General features: G+C 41.3%; 2 non-coding genes across 2 annotated transcripts; one reads left to right on the forward strand and one right to left on the reverse strand.

Annotated features, from left to right (window-relative positions):
• Nucleotides 1-5683: 5683 nt before the first annotated feature.
• LOC130958315 (small nucleolar RNA R71) lies at nt 5684-5791 on the reverse strand. Its single transcript, XR_009077443.1, has one exon. It is a non-coding gene; the product is annotated as a small nucleolar RNA R71 (small nucleolar RNA).
• A 6493-nt stretch (nt 5792-12284) lies between these two features.
• LOC130959635 (small nucleolar RNA R71) lies at nt 12285-12392 on the forward strand. The gene has a single exon (XR_009078707.1). It is a non-coding gene; the product is annotated as a small nucleolar RNA R71 (small nucleolar RNA).
• Nucleotides 12393-12716: the final 324 nt, after the last annotated feature.

The raw sequence follows: 12716 nt of genomic DNA on the forward strand, positions 1-12716 counted from the left end.
CCATTTCTGGCGTTAAACGCCGGGCTGGTGCCCATTCCTGGCGTTTAACGCCAGGTTCTTGCCCTTTTCTGGCGTTTAACGCCAGTCTGGTGCCCCTTTCTGGCGTTAAACGCCCAGAATGGTGCCAGACTGGGCGTTAAACGCCCAACAGCTAACCTTACTGGCGTTTAAACGCCAGTAGGTGCGTCCTCCAGGGTGTGCTATTTTTCTTCCTGTTTTTTATTCTGTTTTTGCTTTTTTCATTGATTTTGTGACTTCTCATGATCATTAACCTACAAAAAAGGTAAAATAACAAAAGAAAATAGTTAATTATAAAACATTGGGTTGCCTCCCAACAAGCGCTTCTTTAATGTCATTAGCTTGACAGAGGACTCTCATGGAGCCTCACAGATACTCAAAGCCATGTTGGAACCTCCCAACACCAAACTTAGAGTTTGAATGTGGGGGTTCAACACCAAACTTAGAGTTTGGTTGTGGCCTCCCAACACCAAACTTAGAGTTTGACTGTGGGGGCTCTGTTTGGCTCTGTTTTGAGAGAAGCTCTTCATGCTTCTTCTCCATGGTGATAGAGGGATATCCTTGGGCCTTAAACACCAAGGATTCTTTATTCACTTGAATGATTAACTCTCCTCTATCAACATCAATCACAGCCTTTGCTGTGGCTAGGAAGGGTCTGCCAAGGATGATGGATTCATCCATGCACTTCCCAGTCTCTAGGACTATGAAATCAGTAGGGATGTAATGGTCTTCAACTTTTACCAGAACATCCTCTACAAGTCCATAAGCTTGTTTTCTTGAGTTGTCTGCCATCTCTAGTGAGATTTTTGCAGCTTGCACCTCAAAGATCCCTAGCTTCTCCATTACAGAGAGGGGCATGAGGTTTACACTTGACCCTAAGTCACACAAGGCCCTCTTGAAGGTCATGGTGCCTATGGTACAAGGTATTGAAAACTTCCCAGGATCCTGCCTCTTTTGAGGCAGTTTCTGCCTAGACAAGTCATCCAGTTCTTTGGTGAGCAAAGGGGGTTCATCCTCCCAAGTCTCATTTCCAAATAAGTTGTCATTTAGCTTCATGATTGCTCCAAGGTATTTAGCAACTTGCTCTTCAGTGACATACTCATCCTCTTCAGAGGAAGAATACTCATCAGAGCTCATGAAAGGCAGAAGTAAATCCAATGGAATCTCTATGGTCCCATTTTGAGCCTCAAATTCCCATGGTTCCTCATTGGGGAATTCATTGGAGGCCAGTGGACGTCCAGTGAGGCCTTCCTCAGTGGCGTTCACTGCCTCTTCTTCCTCCCAGAATTCAGCCATGTTGATGGCTTTGCACTCTCCTTTTGGATTTTCTTCAGTATTGCTTGGGAGAGTACTAGGAGGGAGTTCAGTAACTTTCTTGCTCAGCTGTCCCACTTGTGCCTCCAAATTCCTAATGGAGGACCTTGTTTCAGTCATGAAACTTTGAGTGGTTTTGATTAGATCAGAGACCATGGTTGCTAAGTCAGAGGGGTTCTGCTTAGAATTCTCTGTCTGTTGCTGAGAAGATGATGGAAAAGGCTTGCCATTGCTAAACCTGTTTCTTCCACCATTATTGTTATTGAAACCTTGTTGAGGTCTCTCTTAATTCTTCCATGGATGATTTCTCCATGAAGAATTATAGGTGTTTCCATAGGGTTCTCCTAGGTAATTCACCTCTTCCATTGAAGGGTTCTCAGGATCATAGGCTTCTTCTTCAGATGAAGCTTCCTTAGTACTGCTTGGTGCATTTTACATTCCAGACAGACTTTGAGAAATCAAATTGACTTGTTGAGCCAATATCTTGTTCTGAGCCAATATGGCTGATGAGCGGATAATTTGTACACTTTTTGGCATTGTTTTTAGTATGTTTTTAGTAGTTTTAGTTGAGTTCTTAGTATATTTTTATTAGTTTTTAGCTAAAATTCACTTTTCTGGACTTTACTATGAGTTTGTGTGTTTTTCTGTGATTTCAGGTATTTTCTGGCTGAAATTGAGGGACCTGAGCAAAAATCTAATTCAGAGACTAAAAAGGACTGCAGATGCTGTTGGATTCTGACCTCCCTGCACTCGAAGTGGATTTTCTGGAGCTACATGAACCCAATTGGCGCGCTCTCAACGGCGTTGGAAAGTAGACATCCTGGGCTTTCCAGCAATATATGATAGTCCATACTTTGCCCAAGATTTGATGGCCCAAACCGGCGTTCAAAGTCACCCTCAGGAATCCCAGCGTTAAACGCTGGAACTGGCACCCAAATGGGAGTTAAACGCCCAAACTGGCATAAAAGCTGGCGTTTAACTCCAAGAAGAGTCTCTACACGAAATTGCTTCATTGCTCAGCCCAAGCACACACCAAGTGGGCCCGGAAGTGGATTTTTATGTCATTTACTCATCTCTGTACACCCTAGGCTACTAGTTTTCTATATATAGAACCTTTTACTATTGTATTTTCATCTGGGGATCATTTTAGATCTTTTGATCATCTTTGGACATCTAGTTCTTAGATCATTGGGAGGCTGGCCATTCGGCCATGCCTAGACCTTGTTCTTATGTATTTTCAACGGTGGAGTTTCTACACACCATAGATTAAGGTGTGGAGCTCTGCTGTACCTCGAGTATTAATGCAATTACTATTGTTCTTCTATTCAATTCCGCTTGTTCTTTGTCCAAGATATCACTTGTTCTTCAACTTGATGAATGTGATGATCCGTGACACTCATCATCATTCTCACCTATGAACAAGGTGACTGACAACCACTCTTGTTCTACAAGCAACCAAGGCTCTAGTGAATATCTCTTGGATTCTTTAACCGGAATCTTCGTGGTATAGGCGAGAACAGATGGCGGCATTCAAGAGAATCCGGAAGGTCTAAACCTTGTCTGTGGTATTCTGAGTAGGATTTAATGATTGAATGACTATGACGTGCTTCAAACTCCTAGCAGGCGGGGCGTTAGTGACAGACGCAAAAGAATCGTTGGATTCTATTCCGGCCTGACCGAGAACCGACAGCTGATTACCCCATGCTGTGACAGAGCATAGGCAAACGTTTTCACTGAGAGGATGGGAGGTAGCCATTGACAACGGTGAAACCCTACACAAGCTTGCCATGGAAAGGAATAAGAAGGATTGGATGAAGACAGTAGGAAAGCAGAGAGACGGAAGGGAAGGCATCTTCATGCGCTTATCTGAAGTTCCTACCAATGAATTACATAAGTATCTCTATCTTTATCTTTATGTTTTATGCGTTCATCACCATTATACATTTGAGTTTGCCTGACTAAGATTTACAAGATGACCATAGCTTGCTTCATACTAACAATCTCCGTGGGATCGACCCTTACTCGCGTAAGGTTTATTACTTGGACGACCCAGTGCACTTGCTGGTTAGTTGTGCGAAGTTGTGTAATGCCATGGAATTGAGCTACCAAGTTTTTGGAGTTCATGACCGGGGATTATGAGAGTTGTGAAAAGTATTGTTCACAATTTCGCGCACCAAGTTTTTGGCGCCGTTGCCGGGGATTGTTCAGTTTGGACAACTGAAGGTTCATCTTGTTGCATAGATTAGGTATTTTTTTTTTTCGAAATTCTTGAAGATGAATTCTAGAGTTTCATGATGATTTGTTGACATCTGGCTGGCTGAGAAGCCATGTCTAATCTCATTGGACCGAGGTTTCAACTTATCATCACAAGAGCTTGTTGATTTTTATCAATCTTGCTTTTGGAGCAGTGATCTGCTAAGGCTTGGCTGGCCTTTGGCCATGTCTAGTGTTTTGGACCGAAGCTTTCTTTGAAAGCTTGGCTGGCTGTGAAGCCATGTCTAATTCCTGGACCGGAGTCTTAGACTAGCATTGCACTGATTCCTGGAATTCTCATTAAGAATTTTGATATCTTTTTCCACTTAATTTTCGAAAAACACAAAAAAAATAAAAAAAATCATAAAATCCAAAAATTTCTTGTTTGAGTCTAGTGTCGCATCTTAAGTTTGGTGTCAATTGCATGCATTCATTCATGTGTCTTAGTGATCTTCAAGATGTTCTTGATGATTTCCGTGCTCTAATCTTTGAATTCTATTGACTTGAGTGTTTTGTGTGTCTCATATGCATTCTCATTAGTGTCAGTAGTATACAAACTGCTAAGTTTGGTGTCTTGCATGCATTGTTATTTGATTTTAGTTGCATTTTGATTATTCTTTATTATTAAAAATCCAAAAATATTTTTAATTTGTGCCTTTTCAAGTCAATAATACAGAGAATTGAAGATTCAGAACATACAGCGGAGGAATTACACAGAATAAGCTGGGCGTTCAAAACGCCCAGTGAAGAAGGACAGACTGGCGTTTAAACGCCAGCCAGGGTACCTGGTTGGGCGTTTAACGCCCAAAAGGGTATAGTTTTGGGCGTTAAACGCCAGAATGTGCACCATTCTGGGCGTTTAACGCCAGGATGGCACAAGGGGGAAGATTTTGTTTTCAAATCAAATTTTTTTTTAGTTTTCAAAATCTTTTCAAAATCAAATCTTCTTCAAATCAATTTTTCAATCAAATCTTTTTTTAAAATCAATTTCTTTCTTTTTTTTTAAAATACTTACTATCAATTAATGATTTGATTTAACATTTCAAGTATGTTACCTTTTCTGTTGAGAAAGGTTTAATGTTTGAATCATATCTTTTCTTGTTAGTCAAGTTTTTAATTTTCAAAATCAAATCTTTTTTTAAAATGTTTTTCAAATCATATCTTCTCAATCACATTTTTTTTTAAAATCAATCAAATCTTCTCAACCACATCTTTTTCAAAATAGTTTTCAATCAAATCTTTCTGATTTCTAATTTCAAAATCTTTTTCAAAAATCATTTTATTTCTTTCCCTCTTTCATTTTCGAAAATTAAGTAATGTTTTTCAAAAATGTTTTCAAAATCTTTCAATTAATTTTCGAAAATTACTTCCCTTCTCCTCACATCCTTCTATTTATGGACTAACACTATTCCTTAATGCAAAAATTCGAACTCCATCTCCTTTGATAAGTTCGAATTTTCTACTTCTGTCTTCTACTCTTCTTTTCCTCTGACACTTCAAGGAATCTCTATACTGTGACATAGAGGATTCCACATTTTCTTGTTCCCTTCTCTTTCTTATGAGCAGGAGCAAAGACAAAAGCATTCTTGTTGAGGCTGATCCCGAACCTGAAAGGACCTTGAAGAGAAAGCTAAGAGAAGCCAAAGCACAACTCTCTTTAAAGGACCTGACCGAATCCTTCAAAGAAGAAGAACACATGGCAGCCGAAAACAACAATGCCAACAATGCAAGGAAGGTGCTGGGTGACTTTACTGCACCTACTCCCGACTTCTATGGGAGAAGCATCTCTATCCCTGCCATTGGAGCAAACAACTTTGAGCTTAAGCCTCAATTAGTTTCTCTAATGCAACAGAATTGCAAGTTCCATGGACTTCCACTGGAAGATCCTCATCAGTTTTTAGCTGAGTTCTTGCAAATCTGTGACACTGTTAAGACTAATGGGGTTGACCCTGAGGTCTACAGACTTATGCTATTCCCTTTTGCTGTAAGAGACAGAGCTAGGACATGGTTGGACTCACAACCTAAAGAAAGCCTGGACTCATGGGAAAAGCTAGTCAATGCCTTCTTGGCAAAGTTCTTTCCACCTCAAAAATTGAGTAAGCTTAGAGTGGAAGTCCAAACCTTCAGACAGAAGGATGTAGAATCCCTCTATGAAGCTTGGGAAAGATACAAACAATTGATCAGAAAATGTCCTTCTGACATGCTTTCTGAATGGAGCATCATAGGTATTTTCTATGATAGTCTCTCTGAACTATCCAAGATGTCTTTGGATAGCTCTGCTGGAGGATCTCTTCATCTGAAGAAGACGCCTACAGAAGCTCAAGAGCTAATTGAAATGGTTGCAAATAACCAATTCATGTACACTTCTGAAAGGAATCCTGTGAACAATGGGACTAATCAGAAGAAAGGAGTTCTTGAGATTGATGCTCTGAATGCCATATTGGCTCAGAACAAGATATTGACTCAACAAGTCAATTTGATTTCTCAAAGTCTGTCTGGAATGCAAAATGCACCAAGCAGTACTAAGGATGCTTCATCTGAAGAAGAAGCCTATGATCCTGAGAACCCTTCAATGGAAGAGGTGAATTACCTAGGAGAACCCTATGGAAACACCTATAATTCTTCATGGAGAAATCATCCAAATTTCTCATGGAAGAATCAAGAGAGACCTCAACAAGGTTTCAATAACAATAATGGTGGAAGAAACAGGTTTAGCAATGGCAAGCCTTTTCCATCATCTTCTCAGCAACAGACAGAGAATTTTAAGCAGAACCCCTCTGACTTAGCAACCATGGTCTCTGATCTAATCAAAACCACTCAAAGTTTCATGACTGAAATAAGGTCCTCCATTAGGAATTTGGAGGCACAAGTGGGACAGCTGAGCAAGAAAGTTACTGAACTCCCTCCTAGTACTCTCCCAAGCAACACAGAAGAAAATCCAAAAGGAGAGTGCAAGGCCATCAACATGGCCGAATTTGGAGAGGAAGGAGAGGAAGTGAACGCCACTGAGGAAGACCTCAGTGGGCATGCACTGACCTCCACTGAGTTCCCCAATGAGGAACCATAGGAATCTGAGGCTCAAAATGACACCATAGAGATTCCATTGGAATTACTTCTGCCATTCATAAGCTCTGATGAGTATTCTTCCTCTGAAGAGGATGAGTATGTCACTGAAGAGCAAGTTGCTAAATACCTTGGAGCAATCATGAGGCTAAATGACAAGTTATTTGGAAATGAGACTTGGGAGGATGAACCCCCTTTGCTCACCAAAGAACTGGATGACTTGTCTAGGCAGAAATTACCTCAAAAGAGACAAGATCCTGGGAAGTTTTCAATACCTTGTACCATAGGCACCATGACCTTCAAGAAGGCCTTGTGTGACTTAGGGTCAAGTGTAAACCTCATGCCCCTCTCTGTAATGGAGAAGCTAGGGATCTTTGAGGTGCAAGCTGCAAAAATCTCACTAGAGATGGCAGACAACTCAAGAAAACAAGCTTATGGACTTGTAGAGGATGTTCTGATAAAAGTTGAAGACCATTACATCCCTACTGATTTCATAGTCCTAGAGACTGGGAAGTGCATGGATGAATCCATCATCCTTGGCAGACCCTTCCTAGCCACAGCAAAAGCTGTGATTGATGTTGATAGACGAGAGTTAATCATTCAAGTGAATGAAGAATCCTTGGTGTTTAAGGCCCAAGGATATCCCTCTATCACCATGGAGAAGAAGCATGAAGAGCGTCCCTCAAAACAGAGCCAAACAGAGCCCCCACAGTCAAACTCTAAGTTTGGTGTTGGGAGGCCACAACCAAACTCTAAGTTTGGTGTTGAACCCCCACATTCAAACTCTAAGTTTGGTGTTGGGAGGTTCCAACATGGCTCTGAGTATCTGTGAGGCTCCATGAGAGTCCTCTGTCAAGCTAATGACATTAAAGAAGCGCTTGTTGGGAGGCAACCCAATGTTTTATAATTAACTATTTTCTTTTGTTATTTTATCTTTTTTGTAGGTTGATGATCATGAGAAGTCACAAAATCAATGAAAAAAGCAAAAACAGAATGAAAAACAGGAAGAAAAACAGCACACCCTGGAGGACGCACCTACTGGCGTTTAAACGCCAGTAAGGTTAGCTGTTGGGCGTTTAACGCCCAGTCTGGCACCATTCTGGGCGTTTAACGCCAGAAAGGGGCACCAGACTGGCGTTAAACGCCAGAAAGGGGCAAGAAGCTGGCGTTAAACGCCAGGAATGGGCACCAGCCCGGCGTTTAACGCCAGAAATGGCACAAAACGTGATTTTGCATGCCATTTGGTGCAGAGATGACTTTTCCTTGACACCTCAGGATCTGTGGACCCCACAGGATCCCCACCTACCCTACCACTCTCTCTCTTCCTCACCAATCACCTCAACACCTCTTCCCCAAAAACCCCTCACCTATCAAATCCCTTCTTTCTCTTCACCACTCACATCCATCCTTCATAAAACCCCACCTACCCCACCATTCAAATTCAAACCACTTTCCCACCCTAACCCACCCTCAAATGGCCGAACATCCCTCTCCCTCTCTCCTATATAAACCCTCCTTCACTCCTTCATTTTCACACACCTTAAACACCATCTCTCTCCCTTTTGGCCGAATACAAAGCCATTCCCTTTCTCCTCATTTCTTCTTTTTCTACTCTCTTCTTTCTTCTTTTGCTCGAGGACGAGCAAACATTTTAAGTTTGGTGTGGTAAAAGCATTGCTTTTTGTTTTTCCATAACCATTTATGGCATCCAAGGCCGGAGAAACCTCTAGAAAGAGGAAAGGGAAGGCAAAAGCTTCCACCTCCGAGTCATGGGAGATGGAGAGATTCATCTCAAGGGTGCATCAAGACCATTTCTACGAAGTTGTGGCCTTGAAGAAGGTGATCCCCGAGGTCCCTTTTTCACTTAAAAAAGGTGAATATCTGGAGATCCGACATGAGATCCGAAGAAGAGGTTGGGAAGTCCTTACCAACCCCATTCAACAAGTCGGAATCTTGATGGTTCAAGAGTTCTATGCCAATGCATGGATCACCAAGAACCATGACCAAAGTGTGAACCCAAATCCAAAGAATTATCTTACTATGGTTCGGGGGAAATACTTGGATTTTAGTCTGGAGAATGTGAGGTTGGCGTTCAACTTGCCTATGATGCAAGGAGATGAACATCCTTACACTAGAAGGGTCAACTTTGATCAAAGGTTGGACCAAGTCCTCACAGTCATATGTGAAGAGGGCGCCCAATGGAAGAGAGATTCAAGAGGAAAGCCGGTTCAATTGAGAAGGCATGACCTCAAGCCCGTGGCTAGAGGATGGTTAGAGTTTATACAACGCTCAATCATTCCCACTAGCAACCGGTCCGAAGTTACCATAGACCGGGCTATCATGATCCATAGCATCATGATTGGAGAAGAAATAGAGGTTCATGAGGTTATAGCCCAAGAACTCTATAAGGTGGCGGACAAGTCCTCTACCTTGGCAAGGTTAGCCTTTCCTCATCTCATTTGTCACCTCTGTTATTCAGTAGGAGTTGACATAGAGGGAGACATCCCCATTGATGAAGACAAGCCCATCACTAAGAAAAGGATGGAGCACACAAGAGACCCCACTCATCATGAGATCCCTGAGATGCCTCAAGGGATGCACTTTCCTTCACAAAACTATTGGGAGCAACTAAACACCTCCCTAGGAGAGTTGAGTTCCAACATGGGACAACTAAGGGTGGAGCATCAAGAACACTCCATCATCCTTCATGAAATTAGAGAAGACCAAAGAATCATGAGGGAGGAGCAACAAAGACAAGGAAGAGATATTGAGGAGCTCAAGCACTCCATAGGATCTTCAAGAGGAAGAAAGAGCCGCCATCACTAAGGTGGACCCGTTCTTTGATTTCCTTGTTCTTTGTTCTTCTGTTTTTCGAATTTTATGCTTATGTTTATCCATGTTTGTGTCTTGTGATCATTAGTGTCTTAGTGTCTATGCCTTAAAGTTATGAATGTCCTATGAATCCATCACCTTTCTTAAATAAACAAACGTGCTTAATTGAAAAGAAAGAGAATTGCATGAATTTTGAATTTTATAACAGTTTAATTATTTTGATGTGGTGGCAATATTTTTTGTCTTCTGAATGTATGCTTGAACAGTGCATATGTCTTTTGAATTTGTGGTTCATGAATGCTGGCTCTTGAAAGAATGATGAAAAAGGAGACATGTTGCTGAGGATCTGAAAAATCATTAAAAATGATTCTTGAAGCAAGAAAAAGCAGTGAATACAAAAAAAAAAGGGTAAAAAAAAACCGAAAAAAAAAGAAAAAAAAAAAGAGAAAAAGAAAGAAAAAGAAAGAATAAAGTTGTGATCCAAGGCAAAAAGAGTGTGCTTAAGAACCCTGGACACCTCTAATTGGGGACTCTAGCAAAGCTGAGTCACAATCTGAAAAGGTTCACCCAATTATGTGTCTGTGGCATGTATGTATCCGGTGGTAATACTGGAAGACAGAGTGCTTTGGGCCACGGCCAAGACTCATAAAGTAGCTGTGTTCAAGAATCATCATACTTAACTAGGAGAATCAATAACACTATCTGGATTCTGAGTTCCTAAAGAAGCCAACCATTCTGAATTTCAAAGGATAGAGTGAGATGCCAAAACTGTTCAGAGGCAAAAAGCTAAAAGTCCCGCTCATCTAATTAATACTGATCTTCATAGATATTTTTGGAATTCATTGCATATTCTCTTCTTTTTATCTTATTTGATTTTCAGTTGCTTGAGGACAAGCAACAATTTAAGTTTGGTGTTGTGATGAGCGGATAATTTGTACACTTTTTGGCATTGTTTTTAGTAGTTTTAGTTGAGTTCTTAGTATATTTTTATTATTTTTTAGCTAAAATTCACTTTTCTGGACTTTACTATGAGTTTGTGTGTTTTTCTGTGATTTCAGGTATTTTCTGGCTGAAATTGAGGGTCCTGAGCAAAAATCTGATCCAGAGACCAAAAAGGACTGCAGATGCTGTTGGATTCTGACCTCTCTGTACTCGAAGTGGATTTTCTTGAGCTACAGAAGCCCAATTGGCGCGCTCTCAACGGCATTGGAAAGTAGACATCCTGGGCTTTCCAGCAATATATGATAGTCCATACTTTGCCCAAGATTTGATGGCCCAAACCGGCGTTCAAAGTCACCCTCAGGAATCCCAGCGTTAAACGCTGGAACTGGCACCCAAATGGGAGTTAAACGCCCAAACTGGCATAAAAGCTGGCGTTTAACTCCAAGAAGAGTCTCTACACGAAATTGCTTCATTGCTCAGCCCAAGCACACACCAAGTGGGCCCGGAAGTGGATTTTTATGTCATTTACTCATCTCTGTACACCCTAGGCTACTAGTTTTCTATATATAGAACCTTTTACTATTGTATTTTCATCTGGGGATCATTTTAGATCTTTTGATCATCTTTGGACATCTAGTTCTTAGATCATTGGGAGGCTGGCCATTCGGCCATGCCTAGACCTTGTTCTTATGTATTTTCAACGGTGGAGTTTCTACACACCATAGATTAAGGTGTGGAGCTCTGCTGTACCTCGAGTATTAATGCAATTACTATTGTTCTTCTATTCAATTCCGCTTGTTCTTTGTCCAAGATATCACTTGTTCTTCAACTTGATGAATGTGATGATCCGTGACACTCATCATCATTCTCACCTATGAACAAGGTGACTGACAACCACTCTTGTTCTACAAGCAACCAAGGCTCTAGTGAATATCTCTTGGATTCTTTAACCGGAATCTTCGTGGTATAGGCGAGAACAGATGGCGGCATTCAAGAGAATCCGGAAGGTCTAAACCTTGTCTGTGGTATTCTGAGTAGGATTCAATGATTGAATGACTATGACGTGCTTCAAACTCCTAGCAGGCGGGGCGTTAGTGACAGACGCAAAAGAATCGTTGGATTCTATTCCGGCCTGACCGAGAACCGACAGCTGATTACCCCATGCTGTGACAGAGCATAGGCAAACGTTTTCACTGAGAGGATGGGAGGTAGCCATTGACAACGGTGAAACCCTACACAAGCTTGCCATGGAAAGGAATAAGAAGGATTGGATGAAGACAGTAGGAAAGCAGAGAGACGGAAGGGAAGGCATCTTCATGCGCTTATCTGAAGTTCCTACCAATGAATTACATAAGTATCTCTATCTTTATCTTTATGTTTTATGCGTTCATCACCATTATACATTTGAGTTTGCCTGACTAAGATTTACAAGATGACCATAGCTTGCTTCATACTAACAATCTCCGTGGGATCGACCCTTACTCGCGTAAGGTTTATTACTTGGACGACCCAGTGCACTTGCTGGTTAGTTGTGCGAAGTTGTGTAATGCCATGGAATTGAGCTACCAAGTTTTTGGAGTTCATGACCGGGGAATATGAGAGTTGTGAATAGTATTGTTCACAATTTCGCGCACCAACAGAGCATCAATCTCAAGAACTCCTTTCTTCTGACTAGTCCCATTGTTCACAGGATTTCTTTCAGAAGTGTACATGAATTGGTTATTTGCAACCATTTCAATTAGCTCTTGAGCTTCTGTAGGCGTCTTCTTCAGATGAAGAGATCCTCCAGCAGAGCTATCCAAAGACATCTTGGATAGTTCAGAGAGACCATCATAGAAAATACCTATGATGCTCCATTCAGAAAGCATGTCAGAAGGACATTTTCTGATCAATTGTTTGTATCTTTCCCAAGCTTCATAGAGGGATTCTCCATCTTTCTGTCTGAAGGTTTGGACTTCCACTCTAAGCTTACTCAATTTTTGAGGTGGAAAGAACTTTGCCAAGAAGGCATTGACTAGCTTTTTCCATGAGTCCAGGCTTTCTTTAGGTTGTGAGTCCAACCATGTCCTAGCTCTGTCTCTTACAGCAAAAGGGAATAGCATAAGTCTGTAGACCTCAGGGTCAACCCCATTAGTCTTGACAGTGTCACAGATTTGCAAGAACTCAGCTAAAAACTGATGAGGATCTTCCAGTGGAAGTCCATGGAACTTGCAATTCTGTTGCATTAGAGAAACTAATTGAGGCTTAAACTCAAAGTTGTTTGCTCCAATGGCAGGGATAGAGATGCTTCTCCC

Source organism: Arachis stenosperma, chromosome 10 (assembly GCF_014773155.1).
Source record: "Arachis stenosperma cultivar V10309 chromosome 10, arast.V10309.gnm1.PFL2, whole genome shotgun sequence".
In the NCBI taxonomy this organism is placed as follows: domain Eukaryota; kingdom Viridiplantae; phylum Streptophyta; class Magnoliopsida; order Fabales; family Fabaceae; genus Arachis; species Arachis stenosperma.